The sequence below is a fragment of the Hippichthys cyanospilos genome, chromosome 5 (assembly GCF_059441005.1).
Source record: "Hippichthys cyanospilos isolate Australia breed blue-spotted pipefish chromosome 5, RoL_Hcya_1.0, whole genome shotgun sequence".
Classification (NCBI taxonomy): Eukaryota; Metazoa; Chordata; class Actinopteri; order Syngnathiformes; family Syngnathidae; genus Hippichthys; species Hippichthys cyanospilos.
In genome coordinates this window covers 7,132,568-7,148,064 of record NC_142373.1, presented here as the reverse complement: position 1 = coordinate 7,148,064, position 15,497 = coordinate 7,132,568, and the positions used below count along the sequence as shown (strand labels likewise).

Below are 15,497 nucleotides of genomic sequence, written 5' to 3'. Positions count from 1 at the left end.
CAGTGCATTTATTTGGCTAAATCATTTGTGAAATGACACAAGTAAGGAACTCTGAGTGGTTCCCCCAGATGCTGGCTACACATTAGCATGATGTACAATATTTACTTATGTTTTATTTTTATACACTTTGACTACACAGTAGTCTATGCTCTCTCATAAAAAGTATTCGGACAAACAAAAGGGACAAGGTGCTTTTTGGTGTATATGTGCTATAATTTATTTTATGTATTTTCCCTTCCTCCACAGAAGATACAACCATGGTACCCGCAGAGCCTGAGAATTCTTTCGACAACAGCACCTATCGAAATTACCAACACCACAGTTTTACACCCTACACTTTTGTGGACATGGATGTAGAGATGGCACAGTATCGTCTCCCTCAGCCAGCTTCTGGAAGACCCTCGCCTCAACACTAGGAGATCTGGCCTGTCTTATGCTAAGAGACAGTGAAATAGTTCTTCTTAAAGCAACTAGTGCCAAGTGCTTCTATTATTATTGAATTCATGACAGTCTCCAATTTAAAGTACATAAAAAAAATGAAAACCACTAAAAAAAATGGTTAAACATCTTGTTGCATTCCTTTTGTGATTTTTGTCTCTTTGATTTAACATAAGTTCTAATGAGTATTGCATTTTGAACTTCTAGATATTGTTGACCTTTATATTTTTGACTTTGTGCCTCTTTAAGAATTGCCCACCGACAGTCCCAAATAGTTTTTGAACAAGTTATGACAATCGTATGTTCGCCGAATGAGGATCCTGCCGTAGCGGGATCTCACTCTCATCTTCTTACCTACCCGTCCAGCTCACTACATGCACCCACCCGGTGGGGGGCCCCCAAGGGAGCCGGCAGGCCGAGGACCAGCTTTTCACCCAGTGAACCTCATCGTGGCCTCATTTGGCCGCTTTGGCTCACAAACAGCTTGGCTCCATTGAGGTTGAGGAAGGCTCCGTTGCAAGACTGCCAGGTGACTGCAAAGCATGAGCACAGGGGCAGGACACACACACACAGCCACAGTGAAGAGGTAGACCAGCAAACTAGACAAACATTAATAAACACAAGTGCATGAGCAAACATGTACACAGCCACAATGAAAAAGAGAAAAATGAGGGGACGAATGTGTATGCTGAACGCAAGGCTTATTTTCTTCCCGGTTGTTAGCTCAAACGCTAACAATGCAATATTTGAAGCCAGGCTACACAAAATATTTTGAAATTTTACCTGACTTCAGAAAAAGGCAGCTTTTCGTTTATATTTTCAAACAAGCGGTTGACCACTTCAATATCAATACAAGCTCCTTCTCCCTTCGAGCTTCTGCACTGTTGAACAAGTCCCGCGATTGCCTCACAAATCCAATTATAAAATTATATGTATGTGGCTTGTATGATACGAGGGACGTTCAATAAGCAATGCCACTGACCCACTTCCCATAGAAGTAGATCATGAAACTTGGCACAGTTATTCATCTTTCTCTACATCGGAACCACCCAGACTTACACATATCTTGGATTGTTTGATGCAGTTCTTAGCCCGTTTTTGTAGAACACCCCAGATTGGTCCTCCAACCACGATGTGACTTCAGAAATCAAGGCTCCATCATCTGGGGAACGCATTCCTTTGTAAAACAACTTCATGGCTGTGAAGAGGTGAAAGTCAAAGGGTGCAAGGTCAGAAGAGAAGGGGGGGATTGGGGAGGATTTCATAGCTACATTTCATAGCTAGTAGACCAAAGCATTATCTTGCAGGAGGAGGATGCCTTTGCTTATTTTGCACTTAATTTTCTCAAAAGTGATGCAGAATCTGTTCTATTTATGGTACCCTTTGCCAAGAAATTTGTCATCACTACTCGATCCTGGTCCCAAAAGACTGTGAACATGACGTTGCCAGCAGTGGGCTGCATCCTTGCCTTCTTTGTAGGTGATGAGTCGAAGTGCTTACAATGCATTGACTGGGCTTTGGTTTATGGATCATGGATGGATTGGTTTATGGATCACCCATGTTTCATCCTGTGTAATCAGTCTTTTGAAAAACGTAGACCTTTTTTTTGACACTTTTCCAAGTACAACCTCAAGCACACAGCACTATTTGGCAAATATTCATGCGTTGAGCTTCCAAAAAGACAGCCTCAACTCATAAGACTGATGCTTCAACAGCAGAAGGGGGGCAACCAGGTCTGGGACTTGTTTCCACAGATTTACGACCATGTTTGAATTCACAATGCCAACGTTTTACAAGGTCACTTGATGGGGCATCTTTTCCATAAGTTTCTTTCATTTCACCAAAAGTCTCCTGTGGTGCGCATCCTTTCAAATCGAAAAACCAGATTACTGCGTGACACTCAACAGGCTGACCTTATTGAATGTCTCTCGTAGCTGCGGGATAAAAATACAAATTTTGGACAGAGATGTCCATTTTTTTATGTCAACAGAAACAACCTCAACTCTTTCACTCCTGGCCTTTTTCACTAGAGCAACTCCATTTGTTCCTGGCTGTTTTTTTGGATTTTGACTGATTTTGCAATGCCAACATAATATTGTGTTGTATTGCTTTACACACATGCCACACACTAAAAGAAACATTAGGCTATGTCCTTTCAGCAGTAAAAAACTGACAAAAAATTAAGTTTCTATCGTTTTCTGTTCCTTAGCAATTGGCATTAATATACAATTAAATAAACTACCCCTTTAAAATTCTGTTGAAAAACACAAAGTTATCTTTTTAAAGCATATGTTTCAAGCATAACTTTGACTTCAACAATACAAATTTTTGCTTGCGTGATATCTCAAGCACCTAATTAATGTGCTCGCAAAATAACAAACACAACAAAAAAGGCTTTGACAAAATAATTTAAGCGGCTCTAGAAAATGGATGGATGGATAATGCAAAACTATTGAACTATAGTAAATTTAACTATACTACATCTTGCTTCCACATCTAAGTCCTCGATGCTTCACCGAACACTCTTGGAACTTAGAGAAATATACAAGATAATCACCAAATGTTGTCATAGTAGCTACAGAGTGGATTTTCCCCTTTCTACACATCACATTATCAATGTTATTGTACGTGTTTGGTTGGTGATTGTTCAAGACAGAACTTACTTCCTCGTTGAGGGAGTACGTCTCTCGGCTGCTGTCGGTGGTATGGCTAGATTGTTCCCAAAAATGGTCCGGACTAGGATCTGTCTTTCCTTTATCTCCTTTTTGTTGTCATCAGTACTGTATTTTTCTCTTGAGAGAGGTAACGTGAGATCTGTGGAACTCTGAGCGATCCATGTGTAACACTTATAAATGACCACAGACCAGAAAAATAAGTTTGAACTGCCGGCTTATTTTAATTGAATATGAAAAACTGACACACAATTAACATAAACAAATATAAACATGGACCCTAACCCTATTTAACATCAGCATGCAAAACTATTTCCCACTTTCGTTGAGTTTGTTTATATATCTTGTTTCTTTCAAATGACTATTTAGTTTGAATTAATTTCATTCCCAACCCGTATTATTTATTTTATTCAATTTAAATTTTTATCAAATTCAAATTTAATGTCCTATTTGAGTAACTCCACTTTTCTTTTGAATAAAGTGTAGGTTCAGTTGAACACACGCTTACATTTCAACCATTCAATATTTTGTTGTTTAAATGAATAATACTTCAGAACATTACAATGGAAAATATAAAAGTGACAACATTAAAGTTTAAACAATTCACAAATGTATCGTTTCGAATGTTCAATGTCTATAGTTGCAAGTTTAAAGTTCTTCTGACGTCCTGAATGCTCGATCTTTATCACTGTAATCCACAGTGTTGAAGGAGAGAAATAGATAGATTCTACCAGGTTTGAAGAAACATACAGCTTGTCCAATTGTTCTTTAGCTCTTGCTCGAGGCACAATCCACAGAGCTCAAGGGTAGCTCGCTATTTTGAGAATTGCACAAGAGGCCCACCTCTCAAATGTTTCAGAGGTTTCTGAACCGATTAAATAATGCCTAACAATGAAAAATGAAAAACAAGTTGTAAAATGTGCAAAAATCTCCTTTGTAGCAAAAAAAAGTCCAAGAAAATGTGTCAATTCACTTTTCTCTGGTTGCTTAAAAGTTGCTCGCAGTGAAGCAAATTTTTAATTTTTAATGACTATTTTATTAATAGGCTTTTACTTTGGGAGGTCCATCTTAACCAGGGTTACACATGCAATGCAGAGCTAATTAGGCTCACACTGTTGCCTCAGAGCAGCTGTTGCTTTACTTTGCGATTCTTTTTTAAGTGCCTGTTTTATCATCCGAGAGTCTTTTGATTCCTTCTTGAACATTTGCTTTAGGAAACAATGCTTTAGTGTTATTTGTCCATTTTCCTCCATTTTCTTTTCTTTATTTAAAACATTTTTCAAAGTTTGCTAGCCACTCCCTCTTTCTGTTAATTCCGCATCCATTCTTTTTCTGTTTTATCTGGGGTCAGGTCGCAGGGGCAGCAGTTAAACAGGGTTAGGGTTAGAGTGTGTAATCGCCAATTTGAGCATTGAGGTCCCCCAGCAGAACAAGGGATTCTCCAGAAGGTGCGCTCTTCAGCGTACTCTGACCTTTGTTTGGGCCATAGGCACAAACCAGAGTCAGGACCCATCCCCTCACCCAAAGGCAGAGGCAGGCTACCAGGCTATCCATTGAGGTAAACCCTACTGTACAGGCGCCAAGCTAAGGGGCAGTAACTATGCCCACACATTCTCTGTGGGCAACTCCAGTGTGAAAGAGTCCAACCCCTCTTGAGAAGTCTGGTACCAAAGTTTAAGCTGTGTGTGGAAGCGAGTCCGACTATATCTAGTCGGGCATTATCGGCCTCACACACCAGCTCAGGCTCCTTCCCTGCCAGAGAGGTGACATTCCGTGTCCCAAGAGCTAGCTTCTGTAACCGCCAATGAGCCCCACCTCCAGGTCTTGCTCCGGAGGGGCAGACCCGCATCTGGGCAAGGGAAAACTGGTTCCAATATTTTTTTCTCGTCATAGGGGTCTGTAAGCCATGCTTGGTCTGGAACTTCACCTAGGACCTCTTTGTCATGGGTGACAGGGTTAAGGTTACCAAATCCCCTCCAACACAATGAGATGACACCTCACGGAAGGTAATGTAATTACCGTGATTTCACAAATATTATCTATGTTACCGTGTAATGCACCAAAAGTTAAACGACAATGTAAAAACCAGCAAAACAGAATCAATCTCATTTGTGAATTTTTCATATTTTCTTGTGTTTGTTTGTTTGTATGGATCCCCATTCGTTGATACAGAGGTAGCAACTAATCTTCCTGGGGTCCATTTCTTAAAAGTGCAAATACAAATATGAGGTTAAAAAAAGGTATAAAAAAATAAAAGACAATGTTGATAGACAATAAAGAGACATGTAAGTAAAACTCAACAATGCAAGCTGCATACATTTATAAATGCTCAATATGACAATAGAGCAACTGACAACAAAATCTAAACACCTTACAAGCTTTTCATTCACTCAACCTTGAGACTAATTTTAAAACATTTAATATTTTTAGCTATTCGAGTATAGGGTAACTTGTTCCAGTGAATAGCAGCCCTATACAACATTGTTTTCTGCATTGCACAAGTTCTAAAACCAGGAATAATCATGGCATTTTTGTTTGCTGTTAAGTGGAATGATCATGCCTATCATGGACTAAGAAAATTTAAAGTACAAAAAGTACAAAATGTGAGGCTTTTTGTGATGATAACCATTATAAAGAATACATAAAGATTCTTAAGCAGCCTTCTATTCGCCATTAGCAAGGACAAGGACAATGACAAGGCATACGTGTTGGACAATGCAAGGCGAGACGAGCTGCTTTGTTCTGGACCAGGGGTGTCAAACTCATTTTTAACGTGGGGCACAGTGTGGTTATAATTTCTGTCAGAGGGCGGGTATTACTGATTTTAATTGAATCAGATGGAGACATCATAACTTTTTCATTATCCTCTCTATTTTAATGACAGTGTTTCCTCACTTCACGCTTCATCTTTCGTTCCCTCAATGTGTAACCTTTTTTTTTTTATGAAAAAAAAGTTATACTGCAGTGACACGCATGAAGGTTTCCTGCAATGCCAGATGAGTTCAATGTCATTGAATACCTCAGACGTCGACCTCGAGTGAAGCTGAGCAAACATTAAAACAGAGAAGCAAAATTTAAACTCTAAATTCCAATTATAACAGTGCTGTGTTTTCTACTGACTACATTGCTTCTTTTGCGTGTTTTCGTATGTGAGGTGGAGACTGCTTGCTGGAGGCAGTCAACGGCTTTGACAAGATTAATTAGGTATCCAATATTGATCAGCCGATGCAACATAGGCCATGAATGCAAGAGTGGATTACAACTCCAGCCCTCATTGGTTGATTTTGCCACGGAGCTGACTGACGGATTGAGGGACGTTACTCCGAGTGCAAGTGCGGCCTACCGTTCTCCCCGACTATATCCAAGAGATGGAATTGGGAAGGGATAACAGTAATAAGGTTTGATAATTAAAGATTTAAGGAAATATGTTTACCATATTAATCTTTTCCTTAAATATGTAATGCAGTGGTGCCCAAGTCCAGTCCTCGAGAGCCCCTATCCAAGCAGTTTTCCATGTAACCCTAACCATGATTGTCATTGTTACTTGAATATGGTGTACTGGATGAGAGGTTCCCCTGATGTAAAATATAAATAATTTTCATATTTTAAACATTCTGGTACCCACGTGCATATGCATGAATATTCGTGGGGGGGTCCTACTTCGCATGTTTTCCTTTCTGCATGGGCTTTTGCGTCTCCATTAAATGTACATTAACTCAGACGTTGGTTCAGTCTGCTCGCTTCTCTTATTGAAAATGTAACAACCTCAGCTAACATGAGCTGCTGTTAGTTGCAACAGGCGCTGGCTGTTGGCTGCTAAAAGCCAACGGATGTCCGCCCTCTAGCTTGTACCGTCACGGTAATTATTGTAAGTAATAATATGGCCGATAGGGATGCACAATCAATCGAGTTTTAATTGTGATCGCGATATTGGCTGCCACGAGTAATTAAGGTGATCCTCAGCGATATAACATTTAAAAAGTCAAGCACTTTTTTTGATTACAAGTCAAATCAAGCACTTTGTTATTCTAACACTAGGAGGCAATGTTTCCCACATGTTTGCATGACAAGCATTTGCTTTTGTCACCCTAATGTACAGTGGACCCCGTGTTACAACGTCCCTGATTTACGTTATTTTCATTTGTGTTGTTTTGCCTCTATCTGCTGCCGTTTTAGGTATTTGCACTTATTTACTATTGCCATCTAACTGCCTCCATGCAACACGTGACGACAATACTGGTCTGCTACAGGTCGGCATCTTCTCACGGAGATGGTCTGCTATTGGTCGGCCTCACTTGTTTAAAGTGGCAGAACGGTAAAGCTTTGTTCAATTGTGAGTGGTTACAAAACCATATTTATAGTGCATTTTACTGATTCATTCAGTTGAAAGAGTTAGCTATGTGTCCAAAGATTGCTAGTGATGTTAAAGAGAATATGGGCATAACAAGCGGACTTGGATGGGTGAAGGTCGACTTCTTCAATCCTTTTAATACTATTATTGCTGTATCGTATCATTTGACAGAACTACCTTGTTAGTTTTTGTACTTAAAGATATAAGCCCACCTCCTCCCACCCACGTCGATGTGGTGCACTCTCGTTTGCTCGTTCCGGGTGAACACAGCAAGCAATCTCATTGGATATCAAGCTGTCAATCAATGTGCTTTTACAAGCTCTGATTGGCTATCTTTGTGGCACAAACGTAACGTGTGAGCAGAACTGAGCACACACAGAGGACGACTCGAGCGAGCGAGAGCTCGATGTTGAGCAAACACGATGTTGAGCGAGGGAGGGATGAGTATCGTGAGCGAGATGTTGAGCAAGAGAGGGCTAGCTTGAGCAAGCAACAAGGAATTTTAAGCGAGCAACTTCTTTTCAGTAGTTTTTCTTCCTGTGCTCAAAATCTGTTTTCGCTTGCTCAGTTTTATTTTCTGCACTGTTTTATTTTTTTTTTTTGAGTGCTCGCAATTGTGGCACAAATATAATGCCATAATCGAGGACAGGATTTGGCCACCCCTGCTGTAATTGAATAACTTTCCATCGGAGTCCGAGTGTCATTTTGCAGCAAAATGGCGTGCATTTGAACAGGGGATTTGTTTGCTACCAACTTCTTTGTTTCTCTTTTTTAAACCCACAATGGCATAAGGAAAAGATGTGGATCAGTTTGTCGATACATTTGACACACCATGTTCAAGATGGACCTTCCAAAAAAAAAATGGATATTGTGAGCAGAGGTGAGCCTAGCCCCTTGCTAGCTACTCTGTCCCAGCAAGGAAAAGGTTTTAGCCATCATTTTAATACAACTATGAATGTTACTCGTGACAAACAGCTGAGAAACTCTGCAAATTTTATAGCTGGGAAATATATGTTTGCATTTGGTCGTCTTGATGTTTGGAGTCATACTGCGTTTGAATTGTTTCATCAAAGCAGCAATGAAACACCAAATATCGACTGGGCTCTCAAAGACTACAATACTTGTGTGTTTGTGAACACTCATTGAATTCCTGTTCTCTGCATTTAAGTATCTTAAAACTAATGCCAGAAACACACTTGACAGGGCTTTCAGCATTACCCATCATGTCCATGGAAAAATACTTGTTGATGGACCTTCTTGAGGAAAACGAGAAGGATGGATTTTTTCAAATCGCCAGGCGCTGCGTGGATCCACAATAATGAGGGAAGAAATTATATTTTTAATACATTTTTGTGATGTTTATTAATTATTACATTGCTCGTAACAAAATTAAATGTCAAATATACTAAAACCTAGAGCTGCAAGCAGCTATAAAGGGCCCTCGCAGACCTGTGCACGTTGGAGTGTTAACAAGTTGGTGTATGAACAAGTTGGAGTATGAACGTGTTTGGATATACTCACGTAGGGGTAAGGGAACAGTAAAAGTCAGTGTTTTAAAAAAGGTCCAATTTTTATTACACTTGATAAACTGGCTCAAAAAAGTAAATAGTGGAACATATGTTTGTCGATGTCTTCAGGAATGGACTCTCATCCAATGTGTGAAATTGTGAGAGGATCAGATAACTGGTTCAAATTACAGCAGCTTTTACTGGTCTGATAAATCTTCGGAATGAAACTGGACATTGAGGCCACACCCATTATCGAAACATCTTAATATTTGTTGAAGGACATCAGGCGTGTCTGAAAGATTGTCTGACCAAATTTCAGTGATATTATTTCCAAAGGCTCAACAAATTACGTGAAAAAAGAGTTATGATTTTTGCTGCCACTAGGTGGCACTTGTAGTACGACAAAAATTGGTTTGTAGATGTTTTCCGCATTGGACTAAAGTCAAATACATAAAATTTTTAGAAGATAAGGCCATCTGGGTTCAATTACAGCAACTTTGTTAGTTTTGGCGAGACATTGGACTTTTGTTTGCCACGAGGTGGCGCTATAAGTAATTTGAAATTTTATTAAACAGATGTGTAAAAGGCATGAGTTTTCATGTATCTGTGAAGTTTAAGATTTTTTTAAGCTTGTGGAGGAGAGTTATTAAGGTTTTTGTCACTCTTGGTGAAGGAAAAAGGAAACACATTTTGAAGCCCCGCCCCCATCATATATGTCAGGGGATTTTCACCAAATTTTGCCCAGTTGTCCCCCGATGTCTGATAATTGACCACAACAATTTTGAAATCGATTGGGTCAAGCGTTGTCGAGAAAAAAGAGCAGTTCGGGACCTGCAAACGAGTAAAACTGGGCCAAAATTCCACATTCAAAAATTCATAACTCTTTTTCTGTACATCTGAGCACATGGCTCGCGCAGACTTTTTTGTAGGTCTCAGGGTCCTACATATGCCTAAAAGTTTTCGTAGTTATAGATCAAACGGGCCATGACTGACTGGCTTTTTCAACTCTAGGTAGTGCGCTGCAGAGACACTATTTTTGTATTTTTTTGAGAAACACTGAAATATCAAAATTTTTGCCAGGTCCGACAACTGTGCAAAATTTGGTGACTTTTCGTGCATGTTTAGACCCTCAAAAATGGGAAAGTTCACGAAGAGTAAATAATAATACCTAGAGCTGCAAGCAGCTATGCGTATCTGCACCAAATTTTGCCCAGTTGTGCCCCCTTTTTGAATATGGACCACAGCAAATTTGAAGGCGATTGAGTAAAGCGTTTAGGAGAAACAAGGAGCAGTTTGGTGCAAAAATGGGCCAAAAATGCACATTCAAAAAATCATAACTCTTTTTCTGTACATCTGAGCACATGGCTCGCGCTGACTTTTTTGTAGGTCTCTAGGTCCTATATGCCTTAAAATTTTCGTAGCTCTAGGTCAAACGGGCCGGAACCAGCTGCACTTTTTCGACCTTAGGTGGCGCTGCAGAGCCATTTTTTTGCATTGTTTCGGGAAACACAAAAATATAAAATTTTTCACCGGGCCCGACAACTGTGCAAATTTTGGTGACTTTTCGTGCATGTTTAGGCCCTCAAAAATGGAAAAGTTCTGCACAGTAAACAATAATAATAATAACTAGAGCTGCAAGCAGCTATAAAGGGCCCTCGCAGACCTGTGCACGTTGGGGTATGAACAGGTCGGGGTATGAACAAGGACTATGAACAATGAAATAGTAGTTGTAGATGACTTCAGTGCAGGACTCTTACCAAATATGTAAAATTTAGACAAGGTGGGACAATTTGGGTTGAGTTACAGCAGCTTTTATTGTTACAGTTTTGTGACTTTCAATGCCGTATGGGCCACACCCACTGTGGAAACATCGTACTCATTTGTGGAGGGCATAAGGCATGGCCACTGGCTTTTCAGAAAACATTTAAGGGATATCACTTCAAGGGGCTCAGCAGAGTACATAAAAACATTAAGGATGTGCTATATTTTTTGCTGCCACTAGGTGGCGCCCGTACTATGATAAAAAATAGGCTTGTCGGTGTGTTTCACATTGGACTCCCATCCCATATATGAAGTTTTGCAAACATCAGATCATCTAGGTCCAATTACAGGAACTTTTACCGTTTTGGGGAGACATCAGACTTTGAGTTTGCATAGATGCCACGCCCTTTAATGAAAAGTCATAAAAGTTGAGAACCTTAATGTTCCAATGTGTCATAGCTTTTCTGACCATTTTTGAGTTCATTTAGTCAAATAGGCATTTCACAGTACATAAAAGAAAAAAAAATGAGATTTTTGTCTGCCACTGGGTGGCGCTGTAAATGATTTGAAAGTTTATCACATTGCTGTTTTACTGCATGACTTTTAAAGTCCCAGGAAAGTTTCAGATGGTTTGAAGCTGTCATAGCTGAGTTATTAAGATTTTTGTCACTCTTGGCAAAGGAAGTATTAAACATAATTTGAAGCTCCGCCCCCATCTTTTATGTCAAGAGATCTTCACTATATTTGGACTATGTGTGCCCCTCAGTTGGATAATGATTCATGCCAAAGTTGAAGGTAATGGGGTGAATCGTTTAAGAGAAAAAGGCACTAGTTTGAGACCAGCTAATGTCTAAGAATGGGACAAAACTGCACATTAAAAAAATTCATAACAATTTTTCTGTACATCCTAGCACATCACTTCTATTGACTTTTTAATAGGTCTTGCAGTCCTTCATTTGCCTACAAAGTTTCATAGCTGTAGGTCAAACCAAACAGGATTGACTGTAATCTTTCGACTAATGACATTTTTTGCAGCCACTAGGTGGCGCTAGCTTTAAACTTGAATATATTTTTGTCGATATGTTCAGGAGAATATTTTCATCCAATGTGTGAAATTGTGAGAAGATCAGATCATCTGGGTCAAATTACAGCAACTTTTACTGGACAGATAAAGCTTCGGAATGAAAATGGTCGTAGAGGCCACGCCCATTATCGAAACTTCGTAAAATTTGGTGGAGGTCAGCAAGGCTGTCTAGAGGCTTTTCAGACTTAATTTCAGCGATATTACTTCAAAGGGCTCAGTTGAACACATAAAAACGTTTAAAAAATGCTATATTTTTTGCTGCCACTAGGTGGCGCTCGCACTATAACAAAAAATACGTTGATAGGTGTGTTCCGCATTGGAAACCCATCAAATATGTAATGTTTAGAAAAGATGAGACCATCTGGGTCCAAATACAGCAACTTTGTTCGTTTTCGCGAGAAATCAGACTGACACTTTTGTTTGCCACTAGGTGGCCTTATAAGCAATTTAAGATTTTTTTAAACACATTTGTTAAGGGTTTAAGTCTTCATGTGTCTGTGAAGTTTCAGATTTTTCCAAGCTTGGAAAGCTGAGTTATAAAGGTTTGTTTCACATGTGGCAAAGTAATCATCAAAGGCATAATATAAAGCCCCGCCCCCAACATATTTGATAGCGGATCATCACAAAAATTTGAACAATTGTGCCTCACAGTCAGATAAAACATCACAGCAAATTTGAAGTCGATCGGGTCAAGCGTTTGGGAGAAAAAAGGAGCAGTTCGGGACCTGCAAATGAGCAAAAACGGGCTAAAGGTGCACATTCAAAAATTCATAACTCTCTTTCTGTACATCTGAGCACATGGCTCGCGCTGACTTTTTTGTAGGGCTTGAGGTCCTACATAAGGCTACAAATTTTTGGAGCTCTAGGTCAAACGGGCCGGGAGTGAGAGGCTATTTTCCACTCATAAGGCCATTTTGGGGCCAATTACAGCCACTTTTTTCGTTTTGGCGAGTCATCTGAATTTGAGGTGGCGTGCAGACTACGGCCATTATCAAAAAGTCATAAAATTTTAAAACCTTAATATTCCATGTCTTATTGATATTCTGACCAATTTTCATTTGTTTTACTCAAACAGACTGAGCACAATACATGAAAGTGTAAAAAATGACATTTTAATTAACCACTAGGCGGCGCTAGTAGGTATTTAAAAAATCTTTTTTCAAAGGTGTTAAAGACATAAGTTTCCATGTGTCTATGAAGTTTTAGATTTTTTTAAGCTAGTACAACAAAGTTATTAAGGTTTATGTCACTCTTGGCGAAGGAAAAATTGAACACATAATTTGAAGTCACGCCCCTATCATATATGTCAGCGGATCTGCACCAAATTTTGCCCACTTGTGCCCCTATGCGTGAATATGGACCACAGCAAATTTGAAGGCGATTGAGTAAAGCGTTTAGGAGAAACAAGGAGCAGTTTGGGACCTGCAAGCGTGCAAAAATGGGCCAAAAATGCACATTCAAAAAATCATAACTCTTTTTCTGTACATCTGAGCACATGGCTCGCGCTGACTTTTTTGTAGGTCTCTAGCTCCTACATATGCCTAAAAATTTTCGTAGCTCTAGGTCAAACGGGCCAGGACCAGGTGCACTTTTTCAACCTTAGGTGGCGCTGCAGAGCCATTTTTTTTGCATTGTTTTGGGAAACACAAAATTATCCAATTTTTCACCAGGCCCGACAAATGTGCAAATTTTGGTGACTTTTCGTGCATGTTTAGGCCCTCAAAATTGGAAAAGCGCTGCACAGTAAATAATAATAATAACTAGAGCTGCAAGCAGCTATAAAGGGCCCTCGCAGACCTGTGCACGTTGGGGTATGAACAGGTCGGGGTATGAACAAGGAATATGAATGATGAAAAATTTGTTGTAGATCACTTCAGTGCAGGACTATTACCAAATATGTAAAATTTTGACAAAGTGGGACAATGTGTGTGGAGTTACTGCAGCTTTTATTGTTCCAATTTTGTGACTTTCAATGCCATATAGGCCACACCCACTGTCGAAACATTGTACTGATTTGTGGGGGGCATAAGGCATGGTTACTGGCTTTTCAGAAAATTTTTAGGGGTTTCACTTCAAGGGGCTCAGCAGAGTACATAAAAACATTAAGGATTTGCTATATTTTTTGCTGCCACTAGGTGGCGCTCGTACTATGATAAAAAATAGGCTTGTAGGTGTGTTTCACATTGGACTCCCATCCCATATATGAAGTTTTAAAAATATCAGATCATCTAGGTCCAATTACAGCAACTTTTACCGTTTTTGCGAGACATCGGATTTTGAGTTGGCATAGAGGCCACGCCCTTTATTGAAAAGTCATAAAAGTTGAGAACCTTAATGTTCCAATGTGTCATAGCTTTTCTGACCATTTTTGAGTTCATTTAGTCAAACAGGCATTTCACAGTACATAAAAGTATAAAAAATGAGATTTTTGTCCGCCACTGGGTGGCGCTGTAAATGATTTGAAAGTTTATCACATAGCTGTATTATTGCATTACTTTTAAAGGCCCAAGAAAATTTCAGATGGTTTGAAGCTGTCATAGCTGAGTTATTAAGATTTTTGTCACTCTTGGCAAAGGAAGTATTAAACATAATTTGAAGCTCCGCCCCCATCTTTTATGTCTAGAGATCTTCACGATATTTGGACTATGTGTGCCCCTCAGTTGGATAATGATTCATGCCAAAGTTGAAGGTAATGGGGTGAATCGTTTAGAGAAAAAGGCACTAGTTTGAGACCAGCTAATGTCTAAGAATGGGACAAAACTGCACATTAAAAAAATTCTTAACAATTTTTCTGTACATCCTAGCACATCACTTCTATTGACTTTTTTGTAGGTCTTGCAGTCCTTCATTTGCCTACAAAGTTTCATAGCTGTAGGTCAAACCAAACAGGATTGACTGTAATCTTTCGACTAATGACATTTTTTGCAGCCACTAGGTGGCGCTAGCTTTAAACTGGAATATATTTTTGTCGATATGTTCAGGAGAATATTTTCATCCAATGTGTGAAATTGTGAGAAGATCAGATCATCTGGGTCAAATTAGAGCAACTTTTACTGGACAGATAAAGCTTCGGAATGAAAATGGTCGTAGAGGCCACGCCCATTATCGAAACTTCGTAAAATTTGGTGGAGGTCAGCAGGGCTGTTTAGAGGTTTTTCAGACCTAATTTCAGCGATATTACATCAAAGGGCTCAGCTAAACACATAAAAACGTTTAAAAAATGCTATATTTTTGGCTGCCACTAGGTGGCGCTCGCACTATAACAAAAAATACGTTGATAGGTGTATTCCGCATTGAAAACCCATTAAATATATGAAGTTTAGAAAAGATAAGACTATCTGGGACCAAACACAGCAACTTTGTTCGTTTTGGCGAGACATCAGACTGACATTTTTGTTTGCCACTCGATGGCCTTATAAGCAATTGAAGATTTTTTTAAACACTTGTGTTAAGGGCTTGAGTCTCCATGTGTCTGTGAAGTTTCAGATTTTTCCAAGCTTGGAAAGCTGAGTTATAAAGGTTTGTTTCACATGTGGCAAAGTAATCATCAAAGATATAATATGAAGCCCCGCCCCCAACATATTTGATTGCGGATTGTCACAATAATTTGAACAATTGTGCCTCACAGTCAAATAAAACATCACAGCAAATTTGAAGTCGATCGGGTCAAGCGTTTGGGAGAA

At 39.4% G+C, this 15,497-nt stretch overlaps 1 protein-coding gene across 5 annotated transcripts in view; it reads left to right on the top strand.

The window, feature by feature from the left end:
- The first annotated feature begins 411 nt into the window (after window positions 1-411).
- The window catches only part of LOC148423271 (homeobox protein PKNOX1-like), a 200,194-nt gene continuing 185,108 nt past the window's right edge, over window positions 412-15,497 (top strand). For 3 of the 5 annotated variants that reach the window (XM_088414728.1, XM_088414721.1, XM_088414734.1), the window contains exons 1-2: window positions 412-967; window positions 5,004-5,116. The gene's annotated coding sequence lies outside the window, so the exon portion shown is untranslated. The remainder of the gene's footprint in view (window positions 968-5,003; window positions 5,117-15,497) is intronic. The other 2 variants (XM_088414723.1, XM_088414719.1) reach the window with 1 other exon arrangement.